Source organism: Capricornis sumatraensis, chromosome 17 (genome assembly GCF_032405125.1).
Source record: "Capricornis sumatraensis isolate serow.1 chromosome 17, serow.2, whole genome shotgun sequence".
Lineage (NCBI taxonomy): Eukaryota > Metazoa > Chordata > Mammalia > Artiodactyla > Bovidae > Capricornis > Capricornis sumatraensis.
In genome coordinates, this window is record NC_091085.1 from 61431998 (window position 1) to 61452317 (window position 20320).

The following is a 20320-nucleotide window of genomic DNA, read 5'->3' on the forward strand; positions in this document are numbered from 1 at the left end:
AACAGTTGTGTCTGAATGCAGTAAAGGTTCATGGGTGGTGCTGCTGTCAGCACTGGAGATGAACATTCTAGTTCTGGTTCTAGTGGAGGGATAATTTGAAAATTGGAAGCATTCCGATAAGAGCAAATATTGGGCTGGCCAAAAAGTTCCCTCAGATTTTTCCAGAACATTTTTTTTTTAAGTATTGAATTTGTTACAGTATTGCTTCTGCTTCTTTGGGCACGGGGGCGGCTGTGAGGCATGAGGGATCTTAGCTTCCCAAGCCAGGGATCAAAACAGAACCCCTTGCACTGGAAGGTGAAGTCTTAACCACTGGACCACAAAGGAAGTCCCTCCAGAATATCTTAGGGGAAAAATCTGAATGAACTTTTTGGCCAACTCAGTATACTATATTATCTTGCTAAATCCTTCCTCCTTGATAGCATAAATGTGTAAGGCTTCTCCTTGCATTCCAGTTTGTGGTTCTGGACGTACTCACACATTAGTGCAATCTTTGCAAGCAAGGTGCATGGCCATTATGGGGTACAAAGTCTAAAATGCCAGCCCCCGCTCCCCCCACCTAATTCTCACCTTCTGGCATTCACGTTCCTGTGTCATCTTCTCCCCTCTTGAGTAGGCAGGATCTGTGACTTGCTTTTAACCAATAGAATATAGCCAGGCTGATAGGATTTCACATCTGTGATTACCTTGCATAAGATGTAACTACTGTCTTGCTTGCAGACTCTCCCTGTTGACTCTTCTTTGCTGGCTTTCATGAAGTAAGCCACCATATGGAGAGACTCACATGGCAAGAAACTGAGGATGGTCTCCAGCCAACAGCCAGGAAGGAGCTGAGATTCTCTTCTCAGTCTGGCAGCTCATAAAGAATTGAGTCCTGAACCACCACATGAATTTGGAAGTAGTTCCTTCCCCATCTGAATCTCAGCTGAGACCCCAGCCCTGACTGACATCTTTACTGCAGTTTAAGAGGTGAACTGAATCTGGATTCTTTTTTTTTTAATGCGTGATTTTACTTCCCTGACCAGGCATCAATCTGTGCCCTCTGCACTGGGATCTTGAAGTCTTAACCATTGGACTCCCAGGGAAGTCCCTGAGTTTGGACTCTTGACCATAGAAATTGTCAGATAGTAAATCTGTCTTGTTTTAAACTGCTAAATTTATGGTAATTTTCTGTATAGCAATATGTAACTAACACAGCAGCAGAGGATCATTTTGAAATATTAAAGATTCACATCACTCTTAAATTTGAGTGTACACAGATCTAGATGTAAAATGCATGAAGTGTGCTATGTTTCTTTACATTAACTATCAGACGTTTGAACTCTAGGATTGTTAGCAGTTTTATTTTTTGCTGCTTCTTTTTTTAATTCATTTTTTTGGTGTTTAGTTGCTTTACAGTGTTGTGTTAGTTTCTGCTGCAGCAAAGTGAATCAGCTATACGTATACATATATCCCCTCTTTTACAGATTTCCTTCACATTTATTTATTTTTAATTAATTAATTTATTCATTTTAATTGGAGGCTAATTACTTTACAAAAATATGGAATGCTTCATGAATTTGTCATCCTTGTGCAGGGGCCATGCTAATCTTCTCTGTATTATTCCAATTTTAGTATATGTGCTGCCAAAGCAAGCACTTATTTTCTTAATATTTATTGGAATTAAATTTAAAAATTAACATCTCTAGCTTTATTGAAACAGTTTATCTTAAAATGTTACTTTAATTGTGTCATTTGTATTTTGCCTTTTGGTTTCAAAAGATAATTAAATTATTTAATATTAAAAGAAAAACATAAGTAAAATATTCTAGAAGAATAACTTCAGAAAATATCTAAAATATTTTTAATTTGCTAATTTAAAAAATTTTAATTTACACTTTTTATGAAAATGTATTCAAGTTTTGTGTCCTTTGATCTATAACTTCAATTTATTTTTTATTCCTTTAGGTCATTACTGCCAATAGCACACAATTACATAAAAATCTTGATTATAACAACAGGGTGAAGGACTTCCCTGGTGGTCCAGTGGTTAAGACTCTACACTTCCACTGCAAGGGGCCTGGTTTTGATCCCCAGCTGGGGAACTAAGATCCTGCATGCTAAGTGGCATGGCCAGAAAAAAGAAAAAAACCAGTGTGAGTGATTTTGCTAAAATGAAGGCAAGAAAAACAAATTTTATGGAATAAATACATAAAAATTTCTTAATTATACTTTTTAAAAGTTACTCATTTAGATATCACTGTTACATCAATACAACATAATTTAGTTCCATCATCTTTGGTATTTTGCCAATTTTCAGACATATAAAAAACATAGCTTTACACGTATATTTTGACTATTTTAATGAAGGTATATTTTTTAAAATAAGAGGTTAGAACATGTTTTATTTGACAAATTTGTGAGCTTGGTTTTTACCATGAAGACTTTTAGACACATGGCCTATGGGCCTCCATTTGTACTCTTGTCCTGGGTGCTCTGTCAGGATAGGTAACCTACCCAAGGTTACCCAGCTGGTAAATAGGGCCGAGATTCAAACTTCCACCTGTTTGCACTCCAAGGTCCGGGCTGTGTGACGTGTGACCTACCCTGGGTCAGCTTCTCCAATGGAGGGAGTCCTGAATGTCTCCGAAGCAGGGATACTCTGTGTGCTCAAGGGCAGAAGAGGCTACAGACTTTGTGGGTTCCAATGCAGAATGAAAATGCATTATAATTATAGTTAATACATTATTAAGAATTCCAAGATGCTGAGAGTAGAGCACTGAAGTAAGCAGGAGGTCTAAGTGCAAAGTATGTGCAACTGCGTGGTCAGGGGGCTTTGAAGGTGGTGACACCCAGTCCCCCTCTTCCACTTACAGTAGGTATGCTTGGGTTTGGTGGAAAGAAAGGTCAAAGAGCTAATGGGAAAGATGAGGACCCTCTATTTATAGCACTTTCTTTTAAAAAGCAGTTTATTTAAATAAAAATGTGAGTCATTCAAAGGGAAAAAATAAGGAAGTAAAAGCATATGTGATATGTAGATATGGAAAAAATGTGATGAGTTATTTTAATGTCGGGGTTGGGAAATTGCTGTGAGTGTGTATGTCTACAAGTACGTAATTGTGACTGTGTGTGGATGAGTCTATATATGAATCTTTGTATCACTAAAAATGAGTGTGAGTCTATGTCTGACTGTGGGTGTGTGATGCGTTTGTAGAAGTGGATGTGTGTCTAACCATGTGTAGGATTGTGTGAATGTATATAGGGGCGTCTGTGTAGATGTGTGCACACAAACCTTTCTTATCCTAGACTTCTATTAAGAAGAATGTGAAATTGTGAGCTTGCTAACATTGGATGCATTTCTAATATCTTGTGTATGTGTATATATATATATGTATATATGTCAGCTGTCACTACAATAATGCTGTGTAACAGTGAACAGGGAAATGGGGAAAGACTGCTAATGTATTGAATATGCAATTTTCTTTTGGGGTGATGAAAATGTTCTAAAATTGATTATAGAGATGGCTGCATGACTGTGAATCTGCCAAAAAAAATTGGATGGTATTATTTAAATGGGTGAATTTTATGGTATGTGAATCATGTTTCAATTTAGTTATTAAAAGCCATCTTGTTTGTTAGTCTAGAGTGAACTGTAGCTCTGCTGGAATCATCTGGGGCTTGGCGTCTGGTTGCTGATGAGTTCAAGCATATTCCACTTGCTTCTTCTATGTGTCTTTCACCCTCTTTGGCTCCACAACAGCTCAGGTATGTTCCTTTCATGGTGAATAGCTGAAGCACAAGGGGGCAAGCAGATACATGGAAGGTTTCCTAACAGCTTGGCTCAGAACTAGCATATCACTTCTGTCCACATTCTGTTGGCTGAAAAAAATATCCTATGGTCAAGTCCAAGTACAACATCCACAGGACAGGGAAATATACTTGCCTCACTCTCAAGCCCTTCAAGGTCATATGGGGGAGGGAGTGAAGACTTGAGAAGGATAATCCAGTCTACCACAGCTGCATAATATGTTGCTCACGACCCTTTGGAGATCCGGTGAAACAGGTCAGAGCCCCGAAGGCAACCTCAAGTCTCCCCAAAGTTTCCGCCCGTTCCTGTATTTTATTTCCTAATGCTTCTCTCTTCCCTGTGCTACTCCCTGTCTCAGGGCTCTTGTGTCTGTGTGAGCTTTTTTTTTTTCTTTTTTAAATTAACTTCTCTTTTTTGTTTTCCCTCCACTTCTTGTTAATTGGAAAGTGAAAGTGAAAGTCACTCAGTTGTGTCTGATTCTTGGGACCCCATGGACTGTAGCCTGCCAGGCTCCTCTGTCCATGGGGTTCTCCAGGCAAAAATACTAGAGTGGGTTGCCATTTCCTCATCTAGGGGATCTTCCCGACCCAAGAATCAAGCCTGAGTCTCCTGCATTGCAGGCAGATTATTTAGCGAGTGCGCTATGGGGGAAGCCCCACTTATTTGGGTCTTAGTTGCAGCATGCAGGTTCTTTTAGATGTGGCATGTGAACTCAAACTCTTAATTGTGGCATGTGGGCTCTGGTTCCCTGACCAGATATTAAACCTGGGCCCCCTGTGTTGGGAATGTGGAGTCTTAGCTACTGGACCATCAGGGAAGTCCCTATGTGAGCTCTCTTGCTTCCACCCTCAGTCAAACCCAGATAAGAAACTTAGCCTCATCATTGTTTTTTAAAAGAAATGCCCTTAGTGCATTTTAGCAGCTTTTCTGAAGATATCAAGGCTTATGGAGAAAGATCCCATGGCTTTTTGCACAACCTCTGTATTTATGGGCCCACCCATCTTCCCCTCTGCCTGGAGACTGCAGGGCACTTCCTAAAGGAAGTGACGTTTGATCAGATCTTAAAGACTTAGGAAGAGGTGGGCACTAGACAATGATGGGAAAGAACATTCCAGGGAGAGGGAACAGCAGGGGTAAATTGAGAAGATGTCTAGAATAGTTGAGAAAAGGCAAGTACAGTTGACCCTTGAACAGCATGGGCATTAGGGGTGTCCACATCTACAGCACACAGTTGAAAAATCTGCCTATAACTTCACAGTCAACCCTCCAAATTTCTGGTTTTGCATCTGCAGATTCAACCAACCTCGGATCACGTAGCCATTGTAGTACATATTTGTTGGAAAAATGGCATGTAAGTGGACCCTCATAGTTCAAACCTGTTTTGTTCAGGGGTCAACTGTAGTCACCATGGCTGGAGTGGAAGGTATGAGCTGGGGAGTGCTGGAGGGTGAGGCTAAGTGTCCCACTGGTCCATGAAGTGGCTTATACTGGGTCCATTTGGGCTAGAACTCCTTTTCCAAAATTACCTTCCTTGTATAATTCTGGGTTAGCATTGACCACAAGAGAAATTTGTGTCAGTTTTGGAAGATGGATGTGAAATTAGCCATGTTTTCATGCTCTGAAGGTCACCTCAGGGCCCCAGGCAGTGTAGACACCAGGGTTAATCAGTCCTCTCAGTTCCTGTGGCTTCGGCTTCATCCTCCCAGGTTCTACCTTGTCCCTGCTCTCATTCATACCCAGGGCTCCTCCTTGACAACTTATCTAAGGGACAAGATCATTGAATAGATTCCTCTACCAGCTCCCACCATTATGCCCAATCTCATCCCTGTAATCCTTTCTTCATAGTGGTTTTCTGACTGAACCCTGACTGATACAGGATCATAAAGACCTGTGTGGGCCACTCTGAGGAGTTTGAGCTCCATTTTAAAAACAGCTTTTCTCAAATATCATTTGTTTGAGGGCCACTGTGGCAGAGGTAATGCTCAATGCTCACCAAACCTCCTTCTGCCCAAGCTTATGGCAACATCTCCAACCTCTCATGCAGCTAGGTGGGACCATGGTACAAATTCTAGCCAGCAGGACGTGGGCTGAAGTGAAGTGTGTATGTTCAGGCCTGGCCCCCATATCCTTCCGTGTGACACTGCAGATGGGCTCTTGTTTCTCTAATCTGCCAGCTGAGTGCAGCAGGTCTGATGGTGGACTTCAAGGCCTGAAGGGTTTCAGAGCCATTAGCTGGAAGGAACCTGGGTCCCTGAATGGGTCCCTGGAGCAGAGGCCCCCACGGCCCTGCATTGGGTTGTGATTTCAGACACAGAACTTTATTTTGTAAAGCCAGTGGGTTTAAAATTGTTTGCTAGAGGGGGTTGTTGCTGTTGTTTAGTTGCTAAGTTGTGTCTGACTCTTGCGTCCCCACAGACTGAAGCCGCCAGGCTCTTCTATCCATGGGATTTCCCAGGCAAGAATATTGGAGTGGGTTGCCATTTCCTTCTCCAGGCGATCTTCCAGACCCAGAAATTGAACCCATACTCTCCTGCATCGACAGGCAGATTTTCTTTCACCACTGAGCCACCAGGAAAGCCCAGAGAGGGTAGCCGATCTTAACAAGACACCCACCTTCACAGTTTAAGCCATAATCTTTTATCATCTGTATCATTATAGATTTAATCACTTAAAATTCACTCTTTATGGCCTTAACTTATTTAAAAAGAGAGCTTCGTGTCATTATCCATAAGTAGAAAAGCAGCCTCACTCATGGTAGAGAGAATGTAATAGTAAAAAAATAAATGCAATGGAAATTAAACCATGATATGAAATTCTTGTTATATCCGGTTCCTACCAAGGGCTCTAGAGCCCAAAACCTGCTTATATTTTGTTGTAGAGAGATTAATGAATGTTTGATAGGTGTTAAAGACAGGTAAACACCACATTGAGACTTTCTCTTTAATGTTCTTGAACCACCAGGGGTAATCACCACACTCTATAAAACTGCATGAGGCAAAGAAAGCAAAAGAGTTTAAAAACATTTCTTATGGAAAATTTCTAACACATGTACATAAATTTAATGAGAATAGTCATATAACCCGCTGTGTGTGCATTACCCAGCCTCAACAGCTATCAACTTTTTGCTATTCTTGTACATCTGTTCTCCCTGCTTCCTTTTTATGATAGAATATTTTAAAATAAATCCCAAACATTATATCATTTCACCCACAAATACTTTAGTGTGTACTTGTAACAATAAAGACATTTAAAAATTCACACAACACCATTATTGCATTTTAAAAACCAACAATTCCATATTATCATTTAATACTCAGCCTATGTTCAATTTTTCCCTAATGACTACAAAAATGAGTTTTTGCAGTTGGTTTCTGTAAATATGAATCTGAACAAGGGCATACATTACATTTGGTTGACATGTCTTTTTTAATCCTGAAGTGGATTGATTATAGTAAATGGCTTCTCTCCACATTCGCTGCCTTAGCAATCTGACTTGGCAGCTTCTCCTATTGAGTGGTGGAGTCTATTTCTTGATCCTGAAATCTGGGTTTGATCATGTGTCTTGGTTTGGTCAAGAATGCAACAGAAGGGATGCTGGATGGTTTCTAAGTCTGGGCCTTGGGATGTCTCACATGATTCCACTTATTCTGTTAGATTCCTATTTCAACCAGGAGAGCAAACTTAAGCAGCTTGTTACGGGGTAACCGTGTTGGGGGGTACTTTCCTGAGTGAGGCCATTCCTGACAAGCTATCCACAGCTGACCTGCCAGCTGACCACAGATGCATGATCAAGCCCAGCGCACATCAGCTGAGCCTAGGCCAGACCAAAAGAACCACCCATCTGACCACAGAACTATGAGAAATAGTACATTGTTATTTTAAGCCACTATGTTTTAGTGTGGCTTATTACATAACATTATTGTGGCTGATACAAATCTATCAGTTAACTGATACAAATCTACAAAATTTCTGCTCCTTTTCAAAATGTCATTTATGTGCTAAAGACACTAGGTCATTGGTTCTTTATTTTCTGACAGTCTAGATTTTTATATCCCATGTGTCATTATATTACATTCTAGATCATTATATCCCATGTATCATTTAATGTTAGTTCTTGTATTTTTTATAAACTGGTGGTTGGTTAATCTCTAGGGCTTCTCATGTGGCACAGTATAAAGAATCAGCCTGCCAATGCAGGAGACACAGGAGATGCAGGTTTGATCCCTGGGTCAGGAAGCAATCCCTCTTCCCTGGAAGAGGAAATGGCAACCCGCTCCAGTATTCTTGCTTGGAAAATCCCATGGACAGAGGGGCCTGGCAGGCTACAGTCTATGGGGTCGCAAAGAGTCAGACATGACTGAGTGACTGAGCATATAAGTGGTTAATCTCGAGGCTGGATTTGATTCAGGTTGGTTGGTTGGGCAAAGATACTTTGTAGAGATGCTTCCTCTGCATCACGTCCACAGGCACACAATGTCTGATTATTCCCCTTTTGAGTAATGTTTAGATTGATTAGTGGGTTCAGTGAATAATTTTAGACAAGATTGGGATACCCAGAGAGATTTCCTAGAGGAATCAGGCTTGAACTGGGCCTCTTTGAAGGGCAAGTGGGATTTGGATAGGCCAAGGGAAGGAGGAAATATTCCAAGTGAAGAGGGAAGGATGTATGCGTGAGTCGGAGAGCGTCCTGAAAATATAGAGCGAAAACTGGTTAATCTTCTCTCATAGCAGTTTCCATTGTTAGCCTTTGGTCTAAAGGCCAGAGCAGGAATCAGATTTTAATCTCAGGTTTTAATTCTAGTAGGTGCATGGAGTGTTTTGTTGGGGCACCTTGTGAAATCACATTCCTGCTCAGTGGGAAAGATTGCTGTGATCAACTAGTGGTGTCTGACATGGTGGTATGGTTGCTTGTGAATCTGCCAGAGATCAATGACTCTGCCCCACCTCAGGGTCTTTGACATTGGACCCTAGAAGGAAATAAGGGCTGAAGGCTTTCTTATCTCTCCTTGCTATTCTTTGGAACTCTGCATTCAGATGCTTATATCTTTCCTTTTCTCCTTTGCTTTTTGCTTCTCTTCTTTGCATAGCTATTTGTAAGACCTCCTCAGACAGCCATTTTGCTTTTTTGCATTTCTTTTCCAAGGGGATGGTCTTGATCCCTATCTCCTGCACAGTGTCATGAACCTCTATCCATAGTTCATCAGGCACTCTATCTATCAGATCTAGTCCCTTAAATCTATTCCTCACTTCCACTGTATAATTGTAAGGGATTTGATTTAGGTCATACCTGAATGGTCGGTTTTCCCTACTTTCTTCAATTCAAGTCTAAATTTGGCAATAAGGAGTTCATGATCTGAGCCACAGTCAGATCCTGGTCTTATTTTTGCTGACTGTATAGAGCTTCTCCATCTTTGGCTGCAAAGAATATAATCAATCTGATTTCGGTGTTGACCATCTGGTGATGTCCATGTGTAGAGTCTTCTCTTGTGTTGTTGGAAGAGGGTGCTATGACCAGTGCGTTCTCTTGTCAAAACTCTATTAGCCTTTGCCCTGCTTCATTCTGTACTCTGAGGCCAAATTTGCCTGTTACTCCAGGTGTTTCTTGACTTCCTACTTTTGCATTCCAGTCCCCTATAATGAAAAGGACATCTTTTTTGGGTGTTAGTTCTAAAAGGTCTTGTAGGTCTTCATAGAACCGTTCAACTTCAGCTTCTTCAGCGTTACTGGTTGGGGCATAGACTTGGATTACTGTGATACTGAATGGTTTGCCTTGGAAATGAACAGAGATCATTCTGCCATTTTTGAGATTGCATCCAAGTACTGCATTTCGGACTCTTTTGTTGACCATGATGACTACTAAGGAATTTAGAAGAATTTCTAAGGGATTCTTCTAAGGGATTCTTCTAAGGGATTCCTTCCCACAGTAGTAGATATAATGGTCATCTGAGTTAAATTCACCCATTCCAGTCCATTTTAGTTTGCTGATTCCTAGAATGTCAACGTTCACTCTTGCCATCTCCTGTTTGATGACTTCCAATTTGCCTTGATTCATGGACATAACATTCCAGGTTCCTATGCAATGTTGCTCTTTACAGCATTGGACCTTGCTTCTATCATCAGCGATAAATGCAAAGAAATAGAGGACAATAAAAGAATGGGAAAGACTAGAGAGCTCTTCAAGAGAATTAGAGATACCAAGGGAACATTTCATGCAAAGATGGGCTCAATAAAGGACAGAAATGGTATGGAACTAACAGAAGCAGAAGATAGTAAGAAGAGGTGGCAAGAATACAGAGAAGAACTGTACAAAAAAGATCTTCACGACCCAGATACTCATGATGGTGTGATCACTCACTAGAGCCAGACATCCTGGAATGTGAAGTCAAGTGGGCCTTAGAAAGCATCACTACGAACAAAGCTAGTGAAGGTGATGGAATTCCAGTTGAGCTATTTCAAATCCTGAAAGATGATGCTGTGAAAGTGCTGCACTCAATATGCCAGCAAATTTGGAAAACTCAGCAGTGGCCACAGGACTGGAAAAGGTCAGTTTTCATTCCAATCCCAAAGAAAGGCAATACCAAAGAATGCTCAAACTACCACACAATTGCACTCATCTCACATGTTAGTAAAGTAATGCTCAAAATTCTCCAAGCCAGGCTTCAGCAATATGTGAACCATGAACTTCCAGATGTTCAAGCTGGTTTTAGGAAAGGCAGAGGAACCAGAGATCAAATTGCCAGCATCTGCTGGATCATGGAAAAAGCAAGAGAGTTCCGGAAAAACATCTATGTCTGCTATTGACTATGCCAAAGCCTTTGACTATGTGGATCACAATAAACTGTGGAAAATTCTGAAAGAGAAGGGAATACCAGACCACCTGACCCGCCTCTTGAGAAACCTATATGCAGGTCAGGAAGCAAGTTAGAACTGGACATGGACATGGAACAACAGACTGGTTCCAAATAGGAAAAGGAGTACGTCAAGGCTGTATATTGTCACCCTGCTTATTTAACTTATATGCAGAGTACATTATGAGAAATGCTGGGCTGGAAGAAGCACAAGCTGGAATCAAGATTGCCGGGAGAAATATCGATAACCTCAGATATGTAGATGACACCACCCTTATGGCAGAAAGTGAAGAGGAACTAAAAAGCCTCTTGATGAAAGTGAAAGAGGAGAGTGAAAAGTTTGGCTTAAAGGTCAACATTCAGAAAACGAAGATCATGGCATCTGGTCCCATCACTTCATGGGAAATAGATGGGGAAACAGGGGAAACAGTGTCAGACTTTATTTTTGGGGGCTCCAAAGTCACTGCAGATGGTGATTGTAGCCATGAAATTAAAAGACTGAAATTTTCCTTGGAAGCAAAGTTATGACCAACCTAGATAGCATATTCGAAAGCAGAGATATTACTTTGCCAACAAACATCCGTCTAGTCAAGGCTATGGTTTTTCCAGTGGTCATGTATGGATGTGAGAGTTGGACTGTGAAGAAAGCTGAGCGCCGAAGAATTGATGCTTTTGAACTGTGGTGTTGGAGAAGACTCTTGAGAGTCCCTTGGACTGCAAGGAGATCCAATCAGTCCATTCTAAAGGAGATCAGTCCTGGGTGTTCATTGGAAGGACTGATGCTGAAGCTGAAGCTCCAATACTTTGGCCACCTCATGCGAAGAGTTGACCCTTTGGAAGAGACTCTGATGCTGGGAGGGATTGAGGGCAGGAGGAGAAGCGGACAATAGAGGATGAGATAGCTGGATGGCATCACTGACTCGATGGACATGAGTTGGAGTAAACTCTGGAAGTTGGTGACGGACAGGGAGGCCTGGAGTGCTGTGATTCATGGGGTCGCAAAGAGTCAGACACGACTGAGCGACTGAACTGACTGAGCGACTGAACTGACTGAGCATACCTGACATGAGCTGTGGTAGTCCTTGTTGGTTGTTTACTAATCTTCATTCACTGTTTTGTCTTTGCTAATGGAATCTTCTGGCTAATGAGAAATAAGGGGAAGTCTGGTTCTGGGGCTTCTGCAGAATTTTTTCTTCCTGAATTGAAAGAAATATGCTGTGAAGTGAAGCTTCCTATTCTTATTTGAAGGTGGTTGTATAAGGAGGTGATGCCTGGAGCAAAGGCAGCCATCTTTTGACTATGAGGAGTCATGGCCAACATGTCAAAGATGCTGGAGAAGAAATATGGAAAAAACCTGGGTCTTTGAGGAAAGTGTTGAGTCATAAACAAACTCTGGACCAACCTATTGCCAAGCTTGTTGTTATATAAAAAGTAAACCTCTATTACTTAATTCATGTTTGGTCAGGCATTCTTATACGTACACCTAAGGACAGCCCAAGGATACACTGATCGTCCTTCAGGCTTCTTGAGCATAGTTCAGACTAGCGTTTTCAAAGCATGTCTGCGTCATCAAATCAATGTATTGGATTATGACCAACACTTTTAAAAGTGAAATAACAGATTATATGGGAATGCATGAGGCAGAGAAAAGATAAATATTGGTTTTGCTGAACTCTTGTTTTCATCATGTGGGTTTGGTTTATTATGAGAACCAGGTTTGGTTCTCCAAAGAAGCAACTTTGAGACAGAATTTAGTGTTTGGAAGTTTTTATGAGTGAGTATCCATGAGATCAACTCCTGTGGAAGGGAGGAGATAAAAGCAGGAGTGGGCAGAGGGAGAGGTCAAGCTGGGATGGAGGTCTAGCAATGACCTCGGCTAACCCTGTAAGAAATCTGGGAGTTAAAAAGGCTCTTCAGAATTGTCCTGAGTTGGGCAAGATGACCAGGCTTTTATCTTCCCCTCATTGGACATGAACTGCCTCTGGAAAGAGATGTGACCTTGGGCAAAGTTGCTCTGTGAAGATGAAGCAAGGGACTTAGTCCAAGGCATTGACAGCTGGAGACTCTGCAATAGAGCCTTCCTGGTAGAGGATGGAGCATTTCTTGTATGTCATTACGTGTGTGTGTGAGAGTGAACCAGATTGTGGTGCAAATGCATTCCTTATTGTGGGTCCTGGTCAAAGCAGTTTGCAAGCCTCTGGCAAGTCTGGATTGTGCTTCCACCCGAGTTGTTTTCCTCCTAGTTGCCTTCTGGGATATAGTCGCTTTTTCTGAGGCTCCGCTTGTAAGAAGCAGCCCTGTCTTGGTGAGATGGTGCCCTGGCATATTTGAACACCAATGCTGAGCTGAGCTGTTGGTGCCTCCCATGTTTTAAGAAATGGCAGCTGCCGCCAGTGTCCCTAGATTAAAATGACTAAGGAGGATTAAGGCCAAGTGATGTCATCACGATCCCTGATGAAAAAAACACACAGGAGCCCTCTGGTACCCCAGGGTGCCTCTTTCGCCTGTCTTGGGGGGCTGCTTCTTTACTCTCCTTTAATTTCTTCCATCTCCCTTCCTCAGCAGGTTGTCTTTAACAAAGTGTATTTTAAGTCGTGTGATTATAAGTGAGCTAGAGAGTCAGAGCAAGCTCTGCTTCTGACACAAAGCTGGAGGAACTCCTGTGCTGTTGGTTTGCAAAATCCTCCATTAGAGGCTCCTCGATTGTTGCCTGTAACAAGTGGGGGAAAGGAAGGTAAAAACTGGAGGGGCTGTGCCTCTGCCCTCTGATTGGGAAAGAAGACCCCAGCATTCTTTAGAGCTGGGATTACAGTCAGGCTTCCTGTGTGCCAGAATCCCCTAGAGACCTTGCTAGAAACGAAGATTTCCTGGGTCCCTCCAAAGATCCAACGAGTTCGGCTCTCCAGGAAGGCAGGAATATGACACGAATCCTTTGAAATAACTCCACTCTTACAGAAGAGTTGCAGAGGTAGTGCAAAGGATTCACATATATCCTTTGCTCAATGATTTCTCTCTTTCCATATATGAATACATATATTATTTTTCAGAATCATTTGAGAAGCTATAAATGTGATTCCTCTTTACCCATGCTTATCTCCTAAGAACAAGGAAGAAATTCTCTTGCATCACTGTAGCATAATGATAAAATTCAGGGTATTTTGCACTGATACAATGTGCATGCATGCTAAGTCACTTCAGTGGTGTCTGACTCTTTGCAGCTCCGTGGACTGTAACCCACAAGGCTCTTCTGTCCATGGGATTCTCCAGGCAAGAATACTGGAGTGGGTTTCCATTCCCGTCTCCCTTCTCCTTCCTCACCCAGGGACTGAACCTGCATCTCCTGTGTCTCCTGCATTGACAAGTGGGTTCTTTACCACTAGTGCCACTATTATCTAATCCACAGGACAGATTTCCCTAATTGTCCCTCCCCCTTCATTTAAAAAATAATCCAGAATCAAGCAATGCTTTTAAGTTGTCATTTCTCTTTTGTCCCTTTTAATTTGAAACAGTTCCTTAGCTTTTTTTTTTTTTTTTTTTACATTTTGAAGCATTTGTTGTTGTTCAGAGACTGTCCCTCAGGTTGCGTTTGTTGGGGGAACCTGTATTTTTAACATTTCCCTTGACCTTGAGTCCTCTGAGAAGATTGGGCAGTCCCAAGATGCAAGTACTCAGAGCTCTTACCTCTCAATAGTGCCAGTGCCCAGAGGACTTTTAAAAAATAGCTTCATGGGGTACCAGACTTAGGTCTTTAGTAGGGTTTAGAGTTTGGGACCTTTTTTTTTAAAGATCCGATTTGCTCAGAACTCAAATCTAAGAGATTCTTTAATTGCCTGAGTTGCTAAGCTGGTGGAATCTGAAGGGATCCCACTGGGCTTTTAATTTCTCCCGGCTTTGAATTCTGGCAAGGTCAGTGAGCAGGCTGCTGGTATAGGGTGGGAGGTGGGCTGGTGGAGAAGGAGACAGAGGGTTCAAGCCTTGGCAAGTAGAAAAACAGCAACTCTCTCTCCTCCACATGCACCATGTGCAGGCAAGCTCTGGAGGACTCGCTCAGCCCCCATAGCCATTTCCAGGGTGAATCATCATTAGGTCCATTTGGCAGGTGGGGTGATTGAGGCTGAGAAAGGTAACATCACTTATCCTTCACTGCTTAGTTTGGAAGTGGCTGAGATGGGATTTGAACCTATGTACATCTGACTCTGTAGCCTGTGGTTACTTAAACATTAGAGCATCCCACTCTCAGAGAATGAGGCACTGGAGGGAAATTTGTGGTCTAAATGTGAATTCATGAGGCAGGAGGGTGGGAGTGGGTCAGCTAGACCCTGGGCTTGGGACCAGAAGCCTCTGGGGCACTGTGTCTAGCTAGGGAGCAGGATGGTAGCGAGGTATTTTGCTCTGACACAAGGCCCAGGACCACCTGCTCTAGTCTCTGCTCAGCCACTTCTGAGGCTTGTCAGTTTGGCAAGTTAGGCCTCAACTTTCCCTGCTGTAAAATGGGGATAACCACATCACCCACCTCATAGGATAGTTGAAAGGATTACTTGAGTTAATATAGTAAAATGCTCAGAACAATATCTGGTAAATACCATTGTGCTTTACATTAACGTTAATCATCGTCTTCATTATCATCATCATCTCATTATGTGTTGCAAACCTATGAGTGTGTGGAGCTGAGAAAATCAGGCATCTGTAATGAATTCACCATTTCCCCTGCTGCCTGGCTCTGAGCTGGTCTCTGCTGAGTCACTTTACTTCTTTGTCCTCACAGGCCAAATGGAGACCTTGCCCCAACTCCCTGGTCTTCAGACCCCCTCAGAAGGAAGTTAACCCTCTGTGGGCTTGAGAATGCCAAGATTTTATATTTCAGGATTAAGTTGAGAGTTCTTGTTAATTGCCAGCACCTCCTGGAGGGTCAGCCTGGGTCCAGCTCACTTTCATAAGCTGTCCTAACACCCCAGTTTTTCATTCACTCACACACACACACACGCACACACACTCGGTGCCTTTATTAAACACTTACTGTGTGCCAGTCACTGTGCGGGGGGCAAGGGCTGTCCTGTGTCAAGGAAGATAGGAGACAAGGTCTCTGCCCTCATTGAAGCTCATGTGCTAGAGGGGGTGACAAATACCTGGCAAGTAAACAACAAATAAATGAATATATAATAGCAAAGAAAATGACAATGGAAGTAAAAACAAAGGCAAAGCAGAGAAAGGGCTAGAGAGTGACTGGGAAGGGGCAGGGGGTGTGGTGTATGAGAATTTTAGGCTCAAGGAAGTACCTTTCCCTTGATGCTCTGGTATGTTCTGGGATACATGGGACAGCAAGTTGAATCCCTGAGAATTTGTTGCTGATGTTGCCATCATTTCTAGGGGGTTTCATGTCAGTAATTCTGCCCCTCCTCCTATCTGTCCTCCACACTGTGGCTAGTGTGTATTTTTTCCAAATATGATCACATCCCTCACTTGTATCCGCCTGCAGCGACGTGAGGCCCAAAATCCTTCCCTGCAGTTCAGCTGACCTGCCTTTTCCAGTCCCTCCTGCCTCCAGCCTCAGCTCCAGTTACATACTCTCCCATGTGGGGCTTGGCCAACCAGGCTGCCCAACTCCTGCCTGCTGGGAATATCCTTCCTGCCTCAGTAACACTCATTCTTCATCTCAGCTTAAAAGTTTCTTCCTCCAGGAAACTTTCCATAACTAAGTCAGACACCCACAGTCCTGCCACTGACTCCCAAGACTTTTCCTAATTAGCACTTGCAATAAAACCAGCATGTAATGAATCCAATATAAATCGAAACCCCCAGTGAAATTCCAGGGAACTCCTGGTCCTGTTGGATATTGCTAGTTTGTTGGGATCCAAGAGGATTTGCTAATTTTAAAATCAGAAAATAAAAATTGCCCCCTTCCAAGGAAAATGTTCAAGGGCCGCCTTTGGCCTCCTAGGAGCACAAATTGTTCCTGGAGACTTTGGCTTGCTTCCTAGAGGAAAAGGGAGGCACGAATTCACCTCTGACTGTTCCTGGGTGGTAAAGCAGGTCTGAAGTTTTTCCTAGGCAGCTCCCTGTCATTCACTCAGTTGGTGAACCTGATTGAACCCGGGCACACCCCTGTTTGGCACAGAAAACACTGACTTCCTTTTTTCCTGCTTACTTACTACCAGGATATTTTGCTAATCATCATCATAATCACTAACATCTATTGCCAATTTACTAAGCTCTTGATACCCATTAATTAATCTCACAAGGACCTTATGAGACAAAACTATTATTATCCTTAACTCACAGAAGAGGAAATTGAGGCCTGGGGAGCTATAACAAAGACTGTTGTGTATCCCCCAACATCCATTCTAAAGTTTCCTTCATCTAAAGTAAAAGTAATCCAGTTTTTAGCAGAGAATTTCCCAGCCTCCTTTGCGGTAGGTGTGGACATGGACCTGAATTACGGCTTAAGGATGTGAGGGTTCTGGAGGACTCTTCCTAAGACATGTAGATGCACTTGCTTTGTTGTTACTTCTTTGTTCTTCTTTCACCTGCTGTCTGGAACACAGACGCCATCATCTTGGGCCATGAAGTAGGGCCCTGGTTGAAGGTGCATTTGGCTGGAGAACCCTGGGTCCCTTACACGCTTTATGACCGTAACCAGGCCTGGTCTGGATGTTTTCAACAGAGTGAAAGGAATGTCTTTCTTCTTTAAACTATTTTTGTTCTTATTTTTAAAAATGTTTAATTTCATATTGGAGTGTAGCCAGTTAACAATGTTGTAATAGTTTCAGGTGGACAGCAAAGGGACTCAGTTATACATGTATCCACTCTCCCCCAAATTCCCTTCCCATCCAGGCTTCCACATAACATGGAGCAGAGTTCCGTGCTATACAGTAGGTCCTTGTTGGTTGTCCATTTTAAATATAGCAGTGTGTACATGTCCATCCCAAACTCCCTAACTATCTCTTTTCCCTATCCTTCCTTCCCTGGTAACCATAAGTTAACTCTCTAAGTCTGTGAGTCTTAAACAATTTTTATTTATTGAGCTGATTTCAGTGTCAGACACAGTGGCTGGCAGAGCTAGGATTTGAACCTAGATCTGTGGGACTCTTAACCAACTTAATTGTAATTGTGGGGGTGTGTCATATAGCTCTCTAGGACAGGTGCCACTGGTGTGGCGGAATTTGGAACCAAATCCCAGGTCACCCCCACAGGCCTTCTCTGCCTGGCTGGTCTGCTGTGGACTGTAGGTAAAAAGAAAGGCCTCCAGTGAGGATTTGAGGCCATGGGGAGTAGGGACTGAGGGAATTCACTTATTTATTCCACAGATGTTTACTGAGAGCACACCGTGTGCCAGCTCCATGTTAAATGCTAGAGCCTTCCAGATCAGAGATATGAGGGACTGCAGCGTGGCCCCAAGTCCCTCCCATCCCTGTATGCTCACCCCTGTCGTGATGGCATTGCTGTCCTTTCAATCAAGAAGTGGAGTCCATTTCTCTAGCCCTCAAGCTGAACTTGGCTGTGGGAGTGGCTTTGGCCTGTTGGATGCTAGTAAATATGATACAAGCAAAGGCTTGAAAAGCATCTGTGCTTTGGGGTTTGTTGCCATTAGCTGCTGGGAACCCTGCAGTTGCCACTGTGGGGTGGGGCCAGGCTAGCCTGCTGGATGATGAGGGATGCATGATCATCAAGCCAACTGCTGGACCTGTGAATCTCAAGGACCACTAGGTCTTCCAGCCCCAATTGGGCCAGAACTTCCAGTCCCCAGCCAAAGCCAGAACTACCCAGCTATCTCATAGAATAATAAGAAATAGTAAATGTTTAACCACTAAGTAGTAGCTAAGCTTTGGAGTCTTTTGTTATTCAGCAAAGCCAGCTGGTTCAAGGGGCATTAGTGGGCATGTGCTGGCTATAAGTATTTTGCTTTTGGTTGCAACTGTTGCTAGGATTCATTATTTCACAGATCAGGAAGTCCGGAGTGGGTTAGGCAGTGCTGATTCAGCAGCTCAGTGATGCTATCAAGGACCTAGGTTTTCTCTGTTTGTCTGGCCTATCATTGTCCGCGTGTGGCCCTCTTCCCTAACCTTGTCCCTTCATGTTGGCAATATGGTTGTCACATGCCCCAGGCAAGACAGTATCCCAAGCATGATGTTGCAACTCAGTGGGTAAGAGCCTTCTTTTTTTAAAGTATTAATTTATTTGGCTGCTCCAAGTCTTGTTTGCAGCGCACAGGATCTTTAGTTGCGGCATGTGTGATCTTGTTCACCAACTAGGGATTGAATCCAGGCCCCTTGCTTTGGGAGCATGGAGTCTTAACCACTGGACCACCAGGGAAGTCCCCCTGAGAGCCTTCTTTTTGAGCAGCTCAAAAAGAATATATTTTCTAGAAGTTTCCACCTATAGTTCTCTGGCCAGGACTGGCCATGTGTCCACACCTATCCTAGTTTTTGGCAAAGAGAAATAAGATTGACACATTTGGCTTTGACTAATCATGATTTGTCCCCTGAGGTTGGACACATTGCCGCCCAAACAAAATTGGGGTTCCTCTAGTGAGCAAGTTGGAGGGGAGTGGCTATTGGGGACAGTTCCTGCAACACTAGAAACATGATATGAGCAGAGTTTCTGTGGCCAAAATGTGCAAAGTATGTTCAAGAAAGCAGTAAGCAAACCAGTGTGGTCAGAGAGGAGGAGGTGTCTGAGAAGCGTTGCCCAGAATTGCTGTCACGGGTGTTCTGTGAAGATTAGAAAAGAGTTCTTTGGTCAAGTCAGCTTGACAAAGGTCGAGTTGCACAATGTCCCATAGTTTGTTGCTGCTGTTGGAGACACCCTGGGAACCTTGAAAATGCTAAAATACCCCATGAATTTCCAGGGACAGAAGCAAGGGAGGTGGACTGTGTGTCTTCCTAAGCTGGGTTGACCACAGAAGGTTATTTCCCTCAGAGAATCTCCTGGTATTTCCACTTGTGAAACAAGCTTTGGGAACTGCCAAGGGACAGTTTTGGTGCAGTAGTTCTTGACCAGGGTGATGCAGCCACCCGGGGAACAGTGGAGAAATTTTTGGTTGTCACAACCTGGGGGTTTCAGTACTGCTGGCATCTGGTGGATGGAAGCCAGGGAAGCCTCCAAACATCCTACAGTGCACAGGGCAGCACCCACAACAAAGAATTGTCCAGTTGAAAGTGTCACTAGTCCACACAAAAACATGTATGTGAATGTTCACAGCAGCATTACTCACAATGGCCAAAAAGTAGAAAGAACCGCAATGGCCATCAACTGACGAAAGAACAAACAAAATGCAATATCATTCAGTCGTAAAGAAGAATGAAGTAGTTACTGATACCCATCACAAGATGAATGAACCTTGAATACATTCTGCTAAGTGAAAGAAGCCAGGTATGGAAACCACACACTATATGATTCCATTTATATGACATCTTTAGAAAAGGCAAATCCATAGAGACAGAAAGCAGATGAGTGGTTGCCAGGGGCTAGGGGAAGGAGGTATGAGTAGTGACCGCTAATGGGTATGGTGTTTCTTTCTGGATGATATAAATGTTGTAAAATTGACTGTGGTATCTATTATCCAACTCTATGGATATACTGAAAAGCATTGAATTGTACACTTTAAAAGGGTGAATTGTGAGATATAGGAATTGTATGCCAATAGATCTGTTTTTCTGTTGTTGTTTTTATACGTTAGTAGTGCCAA

The 20320-nt window shown here is 42.9% G+C and overlaps 1 non-coding gene across 1 annotated transcript; it reads right to left on the reverse strand.

Annotated features, from left to right (window-relative positions):
* Positions 1 to 1535: 1535 nt before the first annotated feature.
* LOC138094202 (U6 spliceosomal RNA) lies at positions 1536 to 1638 on the reverse strand. Its single transcript, XR_011146232.1, has one exon. It is a non-coding gene; the product is annotated as a U6 spliceosomal RNA (small nuclear RNA).
* Between the last annotated feature and the right edge of the window lie 18682 nt (positions 1639 to 20320).